The 16,310-nt window shown below is 36.2% G+C and overlaps 1 protein-coding gene across 2 annotated transcripts in view; it reads left to right on the top strand.

Moving 5' to 3' along the window:
- The window catches only part of LOC143249697 (regulator of G-protein signaling 7-binding protein A-like), a 103,028-nt gene that overhangs the window by 41,067 nt on the left and 45,651 nt on the right, over positions 1-16,310 (top strand). The window lies entirely within an intron of this gene.

The raw sequence follows: 16,310 nt of genomic DNA, 5'->3' as shown, positions 1-16,310 counted from the left end.
ATAGAACTAATTAAACGCAACGTTGAGCCAATGTTCATGATCATACACACACTTGAACGAAATAAATCATGGGTTGTTTTACTGTAGTGTTTTACTTGCTTTGGGAAGCACCTACTATTAATGTATATCCCAAAGCTGTTTACCGTTAGAGTTGTATGGAACTCACACAGCAGTCGTTGTTTCCCTAGAGAAACGACAGATTGAAAAGCCTAGCTATCACGTTCGTTATGGAAAAGGGAACTTCACGGAAATTGTCGTAAATATCGCTTGTTCAAGGTCCTTTTGAACTGTATCTTCTACAGTAAGTTACTTCTGTATTCGCTGTTTGATGTAATATTGCAAGGCTGTGTTAACCCTCAAAGTATCCAACATAAGGAAGCACAGTTTCGTCTGTACCTATTATTTATTAAACTGCTTTTCAAATCCGCTATGTGTTTCAACATGGAGTGTATTTTGCTCCACAGAAATAACGGAAAGCCTACTGTTCACCAAATATTCTGTTTACTTCTATCACATGAAATTCTGGTTATAACGACGTAGTTTTCAGTTTCGATTGCATATCTTTCTCGTCACAAACTCTAGAGTTTAGTTTTAAGGATTAACAGTGTTCATGGATGTCAAAAGAATAAGCTAATGATGGTTGTCTTAATTTCCTGTTTCTGTTGTTTCACTTCTAGAAGCTTAAAATTGTCGTTAAACAGTATATACACTTTATAAAACAAATTTCGAACTGTATATAACATCATTAGCTGAAAGGTTATTTTAATGACTTCTGGAATACCACGGGGCAAGGTGTGTGTTGGAGCTTAGTGTATTAGGAAGGAAATAAAACTTGCTCTGTACGTCTAGTGTAGTAACTAACTCTAACAAATGTCACTTATCAAACGGTTTAATGAGTGACTCCATCTGATATAGTCATAAAACGCCTTTAGCAATGTCTGATTAACAGCTGACATAAAAGCATATTTGATTAGAGAGATAAAGTTCTTCTTAAAAGACCTAGCTTATTAAATGACGATGAATTATGCGTCATGTGTTTAGAAACGTCGATAAAGGTACATACGACGACTTATTTGTGTACACAATCATTAAGTTTGGGTACACCGATGCGCTGCCAGACCTGCGTAACCTTTATAAAGGAGTGATGTCGTTTCGTTAATCATTGTAAACAAGCAGTCGTTTCATCAGCTATTATAAAAAGTAGTGTTATTTCATTAATAAAATTATTCAAAATCTAACGAATACTCCTTTGTTCTGTTACGCTATAAGAACTTTCATGTGATTTTGGAAAAATCTTCAATACTCTAACACTCGTTAAGAGTTATACTGAGAGTCTCGTAGACCCGTATTTTGATAAGACACAATAATCTTACAATCTGGGTTAGAACATTATTTACTGTTTATTATACTATTCTTATTTAGGTTAAAAATTATATTTAATGTAGGAGCGTTGGACGTAATGTGAGCAAGAAAGTAGGAGACGCATTATTTTAAAACCTCCTTTGACAAATAGAAGTTAATTAATAAAAAAAGTAAACAAAGATTTGTTTGTTTTGAATTTTTGCGCAAAACTACATGATGGCTATCTGTCCCTAATTTAGCAGTGTAAGACTAGAAGGAAGGCAGCTAGTCATCACCACCCACCGCCAACTTTTGGGCTACTTTTTTAGCACACTAATGGGATTGATCAACACATTTTAACATTGCTATATGTTTGGTATAACGGGGATTTAAACCTACGACCTTCGAATTACGAGTCGAGTGCCCTAACCACTTGACCATGCCGTGACCTTTGAAAAAAAGGTGTTTTACTAATGCATAAAATGCAAACTAATTAATTGATAAAAAATCCTCTTACAATTTACTACTAACTACAAATTATTGCCATCGATTAGACAGCGTTTTCTAAAGCTGATTATAATCAATATATATATATATATATCAGTGCTGTTTTCGAACAACTTTTCTCTATTATTTATATCAAATGAAAGCTTTATGATACTTGTAAGGTACGCCATTAAGTTACACGTAACAAGTCCAAGCACATCCTTCAACAACACTACATTTAATAAGTGTTTAGTATAAAAAAATCGTTTCTTTGTTTGGTTTGTTGGATTTTGCACGAAGCTAAACAATGGCTATCAACACTATCAATTCCAGTCAACTTCACCCATCATCAGATCTTGGGCTACTCTTCTAACACCGAATTTGACATTCACTGTTGTAACACGTTCTTAACGCGCAGAACACAAACGGTTTTAGTTTTCGTTGGCAGCAGTGGGACTGAACCCATGAAACTTCAATGGTATAACCAGGCTCGCTGAGCACTGGGCCTTACAATCGGACTTATAGTTGAAGTTAATATATTCACCATATTTTGATTTTGTTATTTTGTTGTTATTGATGGGTATACATACGTATTGGTATAATGAATGACACACTTCACTCACTGTCTCTGGACCGTGAGTTCGAAACCTTTCCCCGAATATACTCATTGTTTTAGCCATGAGGGCATTATAATATGACGGTTAATCCATCTATTCGTTGGTAAGGAACAACCGAAAAGTTGGTGGTGAGTGTTGTTTACTAACTATAATTCATCCAGTTTTCCACTTTAAAATTAATGACGGTTAGAGCAGATAGTCATCATGTAGATTTATGCCAAACTAAACAATTTAGCATAAACATAAATATTGTATACAACTCTATAAAAAGCACATTCCTCAGGAGGCTCAACTTACATATATTTTCATTGGCATCACAAAATCTTTTTTTATATATCCTATCCATGATGTTTTTTTTAAAAAAATTCCGTTATGTTTGTTGTGACGCAGTTTGTGAATTTTTTATTCACTTGTCGCTATGGAAGAAACTTGTTGGTGTTTAACTGACATCAAAAGTAAAATCGATCTGAAACTTCATTGGTTGGGCTCTGTTCTGTTAGGCACGCAAAGTACAGCTTATACGAACAGTGTTGTTGAGAGAATTCTGTAAGGTAGTTTTCTTGTTTTGTGTTTTTGTTATCTCTCAAGCATCGAGTACTTTCTTCGAACAGTCGCTGTTTATTCGATCTTAGCCATATCCTCTATCAACAAATTTGTTTTCTTTTTTTTTAACAGCTAAAGAATATTGTTAGTTGTTCTGCAAAACTAGGCTGTGAAGTACATATATTCCCTAAAATCAATTAATTAAAATCTCTACCACTCACATCTATAAGCATCTAATTCAAAAACTATTAATAACGCTGTGGTTAAATTGAAATTCCCTGTAAGTTTTCTGTGGCATAATATATCGTATAAGTCGTATCCCTTATACTTAATAACTTATATTAGCTGTTGTTAAACACAAACGTACACAATGGATTATTTTTGCTCTGCTCACTAGGGGTTTTGAAACAGAGATTTTAAACGTCATCATCCATTGGTAAAACTGAACAACTTAGGAGGGGATTTAGTAAAGTAGGAACTTGCAATAAGTTTACCAGTAAAATGGCTCAGTTGTTAAAAGTGAAGTATTATACAACTAAATAAAAAATATTATAAGTTTATTGGCAAAATAAATTTTATAAATAAGTATCATATTCAAAATTACAGAGAGTTTGTGGAGACATGAACTATTTTGTGTCAATTAATTAATTTGTTTCTGTAAATCTTCATCAATTTACTTTGATTTTCAAAACCCTTAATATTCTTCACTTCACTTGCTTCTAAATCTTATTTCACAATCAGCAATATTCCTCACTACACTCGCTTCTAAATATTATTTCACAATCAGCAATATTCCTCACCACACTCGCTTCTAAATATTATTTCACAATCAGCACTATTCCTTACTACACTCGCTTCTAAATCTTATTTCACAATCAGCAATATTCCTCACTACACTCGCTTCTAAATCTTATTTCACAATCAGCAATATTCCTCACTACACTCGCTTCTAAATATTATTTCACAATCAGCAATATTCCTCACTACACTCGCTTCTAAATCTTATTTCACAATCAGCACTATTCCTCACTACACTCGCTTCTAAATATTATTTCACAATCAGCATTATTCCTCACTACACTCGCTTCTAAATATTATTTCACAATCAGCACTATTCCTCACTACACTCGCTTCTAACTCTTATTTCACAATCAGCACTATTCCTCACTACACTCGCTTCTAAATATTATTTCACAATCAGCAATATTCCTCACTACACTCGCTTCTAAATATTATTTCACAATCAGCACTATTCCTCGCTACACTCGCTTCTAAATCTTATTTCACAATCAGCAATATTCCTCACTACACTCGCTTCTAAATATTATTTCACAATCAGCAATATTCCTCACTACACTCGCTTCTAAATATTATTTCACAATCAGCAATATTCCTCACTACACTCGCTTCTAAATATTATTTCACAATCAGCACTATTCCTCATTACACTCGCTCCTAACTCTTATTTCACAATCAGCACAATTCTACTTATAACAGAAACTGTTGCATTTTACCCTGTTTAGCCAAAACGGAGGTGGTATTTTGAGTGTTATCTATTGGATCGTGGCAAATGTAGTGCATGGTATTATCAATTACAATCACTTTCCTCTACAGTAACTTTGTCCATGAACGACTGTATAAAAGTTTTTTTTTAAGCCAGAAAGGTATTTACAATTAATTTCAGATCTCAAAAATATAATTACGATTTTAAACATATCGGAAAAGATGGAGAGATGTCGAAATGTGTCATGACTGACGTTTATTTCATCCGAAGTGCTCAATCGTTAAATTGTGGTTTTAAAATATAAATATCCACATGTTTTGCTGAAAGTTCTTTTTAAACTTCAACTGATTAATAAAAGTTGTTCTTTAAGCGAAAAACTACAATTCCAACACTACAGCTGTCACATGTTGCTTGCAGTTTATCAAGTATCTGTGATAACCTAAATATCATTCTGCTGGTTCCACTGCATGCCAACCAGTGTTTGAATCAAATAACATCTCAAATCAGATGAGGTAAATCATTCCAGAACGTAACTACACTTAAAGAACATGTGTAACGGAACACCTTTTAATAAAGGGTTGTGCATTCTTTGTTCAGAAGAGAAAGAAAGAATATTGTGGATAAACAAGAATATTAATTAATTAATTTAGAGCCCAGCCTTAATTATACTTCTCCATTGAAGTTGACCTGGTACATATATGAATTAACTTTCAGTCACTTGGGTGACTGCGCACAGTATTGAATGACATGTATGCTTAAGACCCTCTTTCAATTAACAAAATTAGTTTGTTTTTGTTTTTTGAATTTCGCGCAAAGCTACACGAGGGCTATCTGCGCTAGCCGTCCCTAATTTAGCAGTATAAGACTAGAGGAAAGGCAGCTAATCATCATTACCCGCCGCCAACTCTTGGGCTACTCTTTTTACCAACGAATGGTGGAACTGACCGCCACATTATAACGCCCCCTACGGCTGAAAGGGCAAGCATGTTTGATGTGACAGGAATTGACTCGAACCTGGGACCCTCAGATTACGAGTCGAGTGCCAAAAAAATAGAGCTGCATTCAAAAGAATTATTTTCTTGTCTTTGTTCTGTAATGTGATTATGAATAAAAAAATTCCCAGTGAAACTAAGACGTTTATAACAATAATTCAACTACACTATGCATATTACGTTTAGTGTCGACGAGGCTTTACGCTAAATTCCAGAACTCTTCGGACCAGCAGGGATACAATAGACAGACGATACAACAAAACCTGACAGTAACTTGGATGATGAGAGTCCTAGTAGTTTACAAATTGTATAGATATGTATGCATAGAAGAAGAAAAAAAATTATATACTCCGGCTGACCCAAGAAAAGAACTCAGAAAATCAGGGTAAATAAAACAGCTAAAAACACATTCGGCAAACAGAACAAAGCGGCGGGAACCATCAATTATTGTCCTTTAGAATTTGATAGAGAAGAGGAGAAAGAACAGGAGAAACACAAGAAACTCACACTTCCATTGGTCAGGCGCTGGAAAATATACACAAGTTTCCCTGCTTGAACCTTTTGTAGGTGAAACCAAAACTAAAACCAAAGTTATTAGCAGACAGCAAACAAGGATAAAAAATTTTGAATAATTCAACGTTACTGTTTCTTTTTTACTTTTGGCAGTTGACTGACGGTTTTTTCAGGTTAGCAGTCTCAATTCGGGTTAAGCATACGAGAAACACATCATATCGTTCCGTAAACATTACACAAATAAATTCCAGCTAATGCACTTGTCATCAACGTGGTTATTTGCTTTAGCCGAGTAGAAATAACGACAATCGATGCTATTACGTCCCAATACTGGACGTGCGAATCGTGTTCAGCAAAGTATCGCGGCTTAAACCTTGAACCTTCCGATTCGCAACTGCACTCGCTGTTCCAAAGACCACGACTAGCTTTACTAAACTACTCTTAAAGCTGAATGAATGCTGGTGAATAGGAAGATTTTTGACATGTTTTGATATTTTTTTAGTCATGTAGTCGAATTTTTTATTCGCTGTTTATGAGCTACCTGCTGGTTTTTAACTCGACGACGGTAAGATAACAAACATTTAAACATACATTAACGTGAGAGTAAGTACCAGTGCCTATTTGTAAGAAGCTGTATCGTGCTTAAAACATTTTAAATAATAAATTTTACGGCCAGATGGATAAGGCACTCAACTCGTAATCAGAGGGTCGCGGTTTTGAATCCCCTTCACACCAAACATGCTCGACCTTTCAGCTGTGGGAGCGTTATAATGTGACAGTTAATCCCACTATTCGTTGGAAAAAGAGTAACCGAAGAGTTGGCGGTGGGTGGTGGTAACTAGTTGCCGTCCCTCTAGTATTATACTACAAAGTTAGGGATTGCTAGCGCAATGTGTGAAACTTTGCACATTCACTGCTGAACATCCAAAGTCTGCAAAGGCGAAGTCCACGCTCACTAGATAAAGTTTAACGTCACTCAACGTCAATAACGAGTATGCACCCCGTGAGCATCAATAATTGCTTGGCATCTCCTGCCCATGGAAGCGATGAGATGACGAATCACATCCTGTGGAATGGCTGTCCACTCAGCCTACAAAGCTGCTGCAAGCTGAGGTAGAGTCTGCGGTTGAGGTTGTTGCCGTCGCAGACGTCGGTCCAACTCGTCCTAAAGATGTTCGATGGGGTTTTAATCTGGTGATCTGGAGGGCCAGGGAAGAACGTTGATGTTGTGGTGTCTCAAGAAGACAGTGGTGAATCGGGCTGTGTGAGGACGGGCGTTGTCATGTTGAGAAACGTCGTTGACGTTCACCATGATGGATTTCACATGGGGCCTAAGAATCTCGTAGACGGTTGCGTACGGTCTGATCGAAATCCTACGCAGCCCTGGTATGGTTGAGGCAGTAGACGTCGTAGTGGTGGTTCTATCCCGAAGGTGACGTAACCGGATGTAGCGATCTTGTGCGGGCGTGGTCACACGAAGTCTGCCAGATCGTGGACGGTCACAAGTTGATCCATGTTGTTGGTGACCATTCCATAGCCTTGTGATGGTGCTTGGGTGGACATTCACAGCTCTGGCAACATCTGATTGAGATTCGCCTGCTTCCAAGCAACCAATGGCGTTGTTGCGTCGTGCTTCAGTCAGTCTTGGCGTAACTGTATTGCGTGTCGGTGGCTTAACACTGAGCTATGAAAACCGAGAACCCTTCACTTTTATAGGGATTTTGCACATGTTGCACTTGCAGAACATGCAGATCTCTCAAACAAATTTATTGGACACGAATGCGTTTTGGTGAAAAATCCGATGTTTTCCTCCGTTTTCAAAGTGCACAACTTTTATTGTCATTTTGGTCTGACAATCAGTGCCTTAACACGTGTAACATCACATACTCTGAGCTTGTTACGTTATTACATATATTTCTCTTTAAACTAAAAAAAATATCCCTTTTGCGTTTCTTTTTTTGAAGAGTGTATATATATATAAATACACTTACACAGGTGTGTCAGAAGTAGCTATATAGTTGATACGTTTTATATTATTACGAAAAAAACTGAACTCGTCTATATTATTGTTTGTTTTAGCTTAATAATTTGAGTTTAGAGAACAAACTAAACAACTGTATATTTATTTCCACTGCAATCTTGGTATATATATATATACAGTTAATAGTGGTTTTATTTGTAATCATAACGTCTATAGAAGAAATACTTTTCTACAATTAAATAACTGTTTGTGTTTTTCTTATAGCAAAGCCACATAGGGCTATCTGCTCAGCCCACCGAGGGGAATCGAACCCCTGATTTTAGCGTTGTAAATCCGGAGACATACCGCTGTACTAGCGGGGGAGGGGCAATTAAATAACTAATTCATTTTATCTTACACGAAAAGAGAAAGAATCATTCGCTGCGACACATGTGTCAAAAACAACAACAACGACACAAACAAACACAGTTTGATGTTGTTAACCATCTTATCTTTACATGTTCTAAGTAAAGCCCATCCTTTTTATAATACAGCAGTGATTATAATATTAACACATTTTTTGATTACACGTTTCGATTTTCCTATCCCATATTCATACATTTACATATTTAAATCTAACACGAAGACTGTAAAATAAGACATGATCTACAAAACATGATACACAAACATAACACTGAAATCTTTAACACTATAAAGTTACTTTGAGGTATAGCTATTACTTAATAAAAATAAAGCCCTACAATGAGCATATATATAATGATAGCCTAAAAAATTGTCATTTTTTTCTGTTAAAGTTGCTCTAATTCTGAAATGATATATCAGAGGGAAGGCAGCTAGTCAAAAACACCCTCTGCCAAACTCTAGGGGACGCTCATTTACCAGTGAATAGAAGAATTAACCGTCACATTATTAAGTCCACAAGGTTTAAAGGACGATGATATTTTGCAAAGGTTTCGATCCCGCTACAAATCCGTTGCCCTAACAACCAGGTCACGCTAGGCTTTAAATATATTAAAGCATTAGATAATAATATTGTGTAATATTATTATTGTTTGTTTGTTTTTTAATTTCGCGCATCGCTGATACGAGGGCTATCAGCGATAGCCGTCCCTAATTTAGCAGTGTAAGACCAGAGGGAAGGCAGCTAGCCATGACCTTCCACCGCCAACTATTGGGCTACTCTTTTACCAACGAATAGTTGGATTGACCCTCACATAACAACTCCCCACGGCTGAAAGGGCTAACATGTTTGGTGCGACCGGGATTCGAACCCGCGACCCTCGGATTACGAGTCGAATGCCTTGACCCACCTGGCTATGCCGGGCCTGTTATATTATTATAATTATGAACAAATGTATATATATACAGAAGGATCTCGTGTAAATTTGCCGAACATTTTACAAAGAACAAAAGCCCTGCTCCTGATCATAGGATCTTGTGTATCTTTGCCGAACATTTTACAAAGAACAAAAGCCCTGCTCCTGATCATAGGATCTTGTGTATCTTTGCCGAACATTTTACACAGAACAAAAACCCTGCTCCTGATCATAGGATCTTGTGTATCTTTGCCGAACATTTTACAAACAACAAAAGCCCTGCTTCTGATCATACTGCATGGCCAAGCGCGTAGGGCGCGCGACTCGTATTCCGAGGGTCGCAGGTTCGCGCCTGCGTCGCGCTAAACATGCTCGCCCTCCCAGCCGTGGGGCGTTATAATGTGACGGTCAATCCCACTTTTCGTTGGTATAAGAGTAGCCCAAGAGTTGGCGGTGGGTGGTAATGACTAGCTGCCTTCCCTCTAGTCTTACACTGCTAAATTAGGGACGGCTAGCACAGATAGCCCTCGAGTAGCTTTGTGCGAAATTCCAAAAAACAAACAAACAAACTGATCATACTTCAGAGTGTTGCAATACGTAATCATCAGACAACAAACATTAAAATGCTTATTGAATCAAAACGTGCAATCATGAACAAACAGAAGCTTGTTAGATTAGCTAGAGTAGAAGGTTGACAATCAGTACTACATCAAGGTAAGTTTTGGAGTAATGGATGATGATTCGTTAACAGCAGTAAGTTGGAGATACCATACATGGACGGAACAGTGGCGATTGGTTAACACGCATAGAACTGTTGTAACTGTCTTTTTTTCATTGGATGGGTTATTTTTTATCATTCTGTCAAAATGAAAGGAAATCAGTTTATTTATTTCTTTGAAATTTCTACAGATTTACTGCTCTTTTACATAGCTAACAATAACCATATGATAGACCAAAATTCACAAATAAATAACACTAAATACTTGTATGCAAAATAAATCCACTTCTACAGTACTTTATTGACACAGAATTACAGAATCTACTGGACCGAATCAACTAAAATAAGCCTAATGATTTATTAACAACTTACTACTAGTTGGGGTGTATATAATGGTGCTCACACTTTTAAATATATCATAGTCGTCACACGACGTTAAAACTCCACCTAGCGAGCCTCCATTAAAATGTTAAAACTGTAGCTTGTAAATATAAGATAATAACATTAATTAAAATACTTGGAAGCTTATTAAGATATTGACAAGACATTAATTACTTATTTTTAATATCGGTAATATTCGTTACCAAAGGTAAGATACCTATATTACTTGGAATATTGGGAGCGTTTCGATATCAGTCGATATCAGTCAGTACTGGATTAGGTAGACTTAAGCAATCAGTTAGTACTGGATTAGGTAGGCTTAAGATATCAGTTAGTAGTGGATTAGTTAGGCTTCGGATGTCCATTAGTATTGGATTAGGTGAGCCTAAAACTACATATTTTACATTGATAGTTAGATAACCTCAAAAAAAAAAACCATGAGCTTAATGAGTCTTTTGACTCAGTAGACGTACCCTAATTAATATGAGAGGTATGATTTTGAGGGTATAAATGGTAATGTTAGACCCCCCAAGCTAATTTATGGTTACTAATTGCTTAAGCCTTTGTGTTTTCTTATAGCAGAGCCACATTGAGCTATCTTGTGAGTCCTTCGAGGAGAATCGAGTCCCTGATTTTAGCGTTGTAAATTCGTAGACTTACCGCTGTACCAGCGGGGTACTAACTGGTTAAATAACTGATTGTAGTAAAACTGCCTTCATGTAATATTGTAACATCACTTATTGCTCAACAAATTGTAGTTTTAATTACGACTAATAATTTCTTTTTCAATTAATTTTGAAAACAAAAGTACACCACCTAGCGGCAAAAGAAAGATTTCACTTCATACATTTCAAACAATTCGGTTATTCTTTCTTTGGCCAGATGGTTAGGGCAATTGACTCGTAATCCAAGGGTCATAGGTTCGAATCCCGTCACACCAAACATGCTCGCTCTTTCAGCCGTGGGGGAGTTATAATGTAACGTTCAATCCCAGTATTCGTTACTAAAAGAGTAACCAAGAGTTGGCGGTGGGTAGTGATGACTAGTTGCCTTCCCTCTAGTCTTACACTTCTAAATTAGGGACGGCTAGCGCAGATATCCCTCGTGTAGCTTTGCGCAAAATTTAAAAACAAACAGACAAACTTACTTCCTTGTGAGGCGGTACATTGCATTGTCTAATATTCGAAACTTTGATATAGTGTGAGCACCCTCCGCAGAGGGGACTTTATAACCATTAAAATCAGTCTCATTATTCCGTTAAACGTCACCGCGTATTCGGTGGGTACTGCTGACTGGCTACCCTCTTTCTCATCAGTTGTTGTAATTGGAATGGATGGCCGTACGTATATGAACCTTAAAAGGTACTTCACCTACTTGTTATACCATGCGTCGTACAAGGCGTCTATCCGATCACAATAGCCAATATCACATACCACACTTTGACAAAACAGTATAATCGCATACCAGATTGAAACAAAACACGCGATATGGATTTAACTTTAAATCGTTTATTTTCTGCAGGGAACACACGTCATTATCGTGTTTAACGGGTCTTATGGTTCGCAGTTACCCATCCTCGGTTAATATCTGTTAACTGCACTTTCCATGCCTTGTGTTTTAGCTCTGTTTTACTAGCCAGAGCGAACCTATATTTATTCAGGATATAGAGAATACTTATAATTAGCACTATTAGCTATTTTAAAATATTGCAAAGCTACTTAAAACACAACAAATAAATATGAGCTATAAACATTTAAAGAAGAAGAACAGTTTGTTTTTTTTTATAATCAATGAATGTATTATATATTTGGTATAAGGTATACTGAGAAACAGGGTAAGTCCTGAAAACTGGTATAACTCATTGGCATGCCGTGAGTCGAATGAAAGGTTGACCTCAGTATTTATATCCGACAGCTGTAGATTAGCTACCCTTATATCAGAACTTGATAATGACATTCAACGTATATGACCTTTATAATCATACATTACATATCTTATTTTTATATTCGTTATATTTTCTCGTACCTTATTAAAACAAAAGCAATTATTTGCTTTGTTTTTTTCAATTTCGCGCAAAGCTACTCGAGGGCTGTCTGCGCTGTCATCAGCCCTCAAATTCACATTCTAAACATGCTATTACGTCATTATGGACTCAAATGTCTTTGCAGAGTCTGTTGAAGACACAACAATAAAAATTTCATATTTATGTCGGCAATTCCTAGTACATGAAATAACAACAGAAAGTTCGAGGATATTCTTCTATGTCCAAGTGTTATATAACACTTACAGCGTTATAACACTGTTATAATATATATAATTGGTAATATTATATTTGTGACATATACTAATTTTATTAAAACGATATTTTTATAGCATGTTTATTTGTCCATTTGTTAGATAGTTTGTTTTTGAATTTTGCGCAAAGATACACGAGGGCTATCTGCGCAAGCTGTACCTAATTTAGCAGTGTAAGACTAGAGGGAAGGCAGCTAGTCATCACCACCCACCGTCAACTCTTGGGCTACTCTTTTACTTACGAATAGTGGGATTGACTGTCACATTATAACGCCCCCACGGCTGAAAGGGCGAACATGTTTGACGCGACGGAGATGCGAACCCGCGACCCTCAGATTACGAGTCGCACGCCTTAACACGCTTGGCCATGCCGGGCCTTATTTGCTTTGATAGAATCCTAGAATCCTGGGTATTGGTGTGTAGTGTTTTTGTTTTGATGCAACAACGTTTTATATAACACATAAAAATATACACTTACATTCACAACTATATGTAGTTTTATATATACTAATTATATAAAGGACAATGCTAGGCAACGTTTCCCTTCCTTCATTACTTCGTTAAATACTTAATGACGTCATTAGATGATAATTGCGTCACTTGCTTTGTGGAAGGTCGTAATTTATCTATTTAAATGATTCGTACTTGTTTTCTCAAATTCAAGATTAAAAGTATATAAAAAAGAAGGAAAATTGTTTTAGTTCCGAGTCCCTTTCTCAGGCACAACCCTTGAAACAACTGTGTAATACATATTGGTAGCCAGTTTCTAATTATCAAACCCCAAAATTACAGTAATCCAGCCCACCAACTGTGGGTGATGGATTCAAACACACTTACATGTCGACACATGCATACCTCCACCTATTGAATTATATTCAAAGTAATATTACGATATATGTATATGCAGAAGCTGTTTTATTTAACAATAAAAATCGTTCGATGAATGATATTGTTTGTAGTCTGTGATGAATTTTGCTTGGGAAATTGTTAAATCTACGAGATATTAATACATTTATGCACGAGTCTTTAAAGGTTGTTCTTTTTTAATTTAAATAATTTAAGAAGTCAATAATTTTGTTGGTAACTGATTTAGTAACGAGAAACTAACACCACGCTAATAGCTATGCAATTGCGTTAAACTCGGTTTGGTTGGCATGGTGATATGACGTGTTGTGTGCAGTCAGTCTGTCCGAGCTGAAGGGCTTATTCCATTGGAAAATGGAAAAAGAGAAAAGAAAAAATAATAATTCCATCTAGCATTGTCAATGTAAAGCCACGATAACTCGGATTAAAAACGGAGTGAGGCTATAAATCTTATTTTAAGAATGTTATGTGTTAGCGTAGAGCTAAACATTAGCGTTAAGTAAATTTCTAACAAAAGACACAAAGTACAATAAATGAAAGAGGTAAAAATATTTAGTTCTCATAATTAGATAATATATGTTACTCAACTGTTGATATGACAGCCCAGTAGAGAAGGACTAAGAATCTATTTGAAATCCTTGACATTTTTCGTGAATTTATTTGTTTTAATGCTATACACAATTGTTTAATGAGCTGAAAATTTGTGCAATCATATTTTGATACCGAAACATCTCTTACGTGACAAACATGTAAAAAAAGCCATTTAGCTCTCAATAGACAAATACATCATGAAATGAATTGTAATACGAAACAAAAAAACAGATAAGGTCTAATTATTTAGCGTTATAAAATGCAACTGGGTACAAGGTACTCAACGCCATAGATAGTATCAGAAACTGTCCATCACTCATTATGGGTCAATGGTGATTTTACCAATTTACAACACCAAAGTCCGAGGTTTGACTTCCTTCGATAGATAATCGCAAACAGCCCAAAGGGTATCCCCCCCCGGCGACTCAACAGTAAGTCTGAGAAATTATATAACTCTAAACCTCGGGTTTTGATATCAATGGTGGGCGCATTACAAATAGCCCTTTGTGTATATATGTGCTTTGCAACGATCAAGCTACTCAACGTCACATGATACATTAGAGTATTACTAATACAAAGATAAAGTACAACATTTATAATCACTAACCCCTAGAAAATACAAAGTAACAGAAGTAAGGATGAAAACATGCGGATATCACGAATATGATTAAGTGGTCAGTTTATTACTTGTGTAATACATTAATACAAAAAAATCCGGAGAAAATTGTAAAAGTTATACAGAGAAATGGTATTTGATATTTACTTCAATACAAAGAAGTAAATCTTGCTGTTATCCTAACTAAAACCAATCAATACACCCTTGTGCAAATTAATTGAAACAAGACGGAAAATTACGATTTTTTCATGTTTTTGCATTTTATTTCTGAGAATCCAAAAATTACTCACAAATTAATTCATGATATGACTGCCTTTATTTTTCAGAAGATCATTAATCCGCTTTGTCATCGAGTCCACAAGTTGACTGCAATCTTTACTAATTTTTGGATCACGGTACCACACCTTAATTATGGCCTCAATTAGCTTATCTTTTGTAGTACAGTCTTTTCCTCGAAGTCTTTCTTTACAAATCGCCCAAGGATTTTTTCAATAGGATTTAAGTCCGAAGAGTTTCCAGGCCAGTCCAGCACCTTTATTCTCGTTGTAGTCATAAAATTCTTATCAGGTTTCGAAGTGTGGCACAGAGCCAGATCTTGCTGAAAAATGCCAGATCAATCTGGAAATCTCTTTTTCAATTCTGGAACGACTCTTCTCTGCAAAACTTCGATGTACTGTCGTCCTCGCATCATACCTTTTACGATATGTAAGCCTCCGACGTAATAGTAGCTGAAAAAACCTAAAACATCTTCTTCAAGGGATGTTTTACAAGCTGATTGATGTGAGATTTTCAAAGTTTCTCACCTGGAGATCTGCGAACATGCAGACTTCTTTGACCCTGTACGAAGAAATGAGTCTCATCACTGAATAACACCTTTCTTCATTGTTCTTGCGCCCAGATCTTGTATTTCGGACCCCATTGATACCGTTTTTTCTTCATTGAGTTGATAAGAAGTTGTTTTTTGGCTGGTCTCCTTGCCCTTCTAACGCAATTTCGGATGACGTAATATTCCTCAAAATTTCGTCATATATTCCAAAAACAGATCGACCGTACTGCAAAACACAGCTAATGACGCCGTGTGTGTGAAAAAATGACTCTTAAAGGAAATCAGCGGGTCCAGCGAGCCTACACCGGCCGCCATGCTGAAAATATTGTAAAATGACCATTTGTTTCAATTAATTTGCACAAGGGTGTATACAATACTGAAATATTGTTCGAAATTACTATTCATAATTCAGCCAGCTTATTCAGTCAGCGACTGCTAAGTTAGGGACAGCTAGCGTAGACAGCCCTCATGTAGCTTTGCGCGAAATTCAAAACAAACAAATCCTCGCTGCGGACAGAGTACAGGTAAAATCTATTGTTAATTTTTGCACAAAGAAAACAACATACAAAAAAAATTCATCGAATTACAGACATTTAAGTTTCAAACAATCAGTAAAGCTGTTTCATAAAATCAATTTCACTGAGCGTTTGAGATTATAACTCGTTTAGAAGATACGTAAATATGCATATTTTTAAAACACGATTTTGCCAAGGTTTCTTTTGTGCA

Source organism: Tachypleus tridentatus, chromosome 4, assembly GCF_004210375.1.
Source record: "Tachypleus tridentatus isolate NWPU-2018 chromosome 4, ASM421037v1, whole genome shotgun sequence".
Classification (NCBI taxonomy): Eukaryota; Metazoa; Arthropoda; class Merostomata; order Xiphosura; family Limulidae; genus Tachypleus; species Tachypleus tridentatus.
The sequence above is the reverse complement of the archived record's forward strand: the minus strand, read 5'-3'. Positions and strand labels throughout refer to the sequence as shown.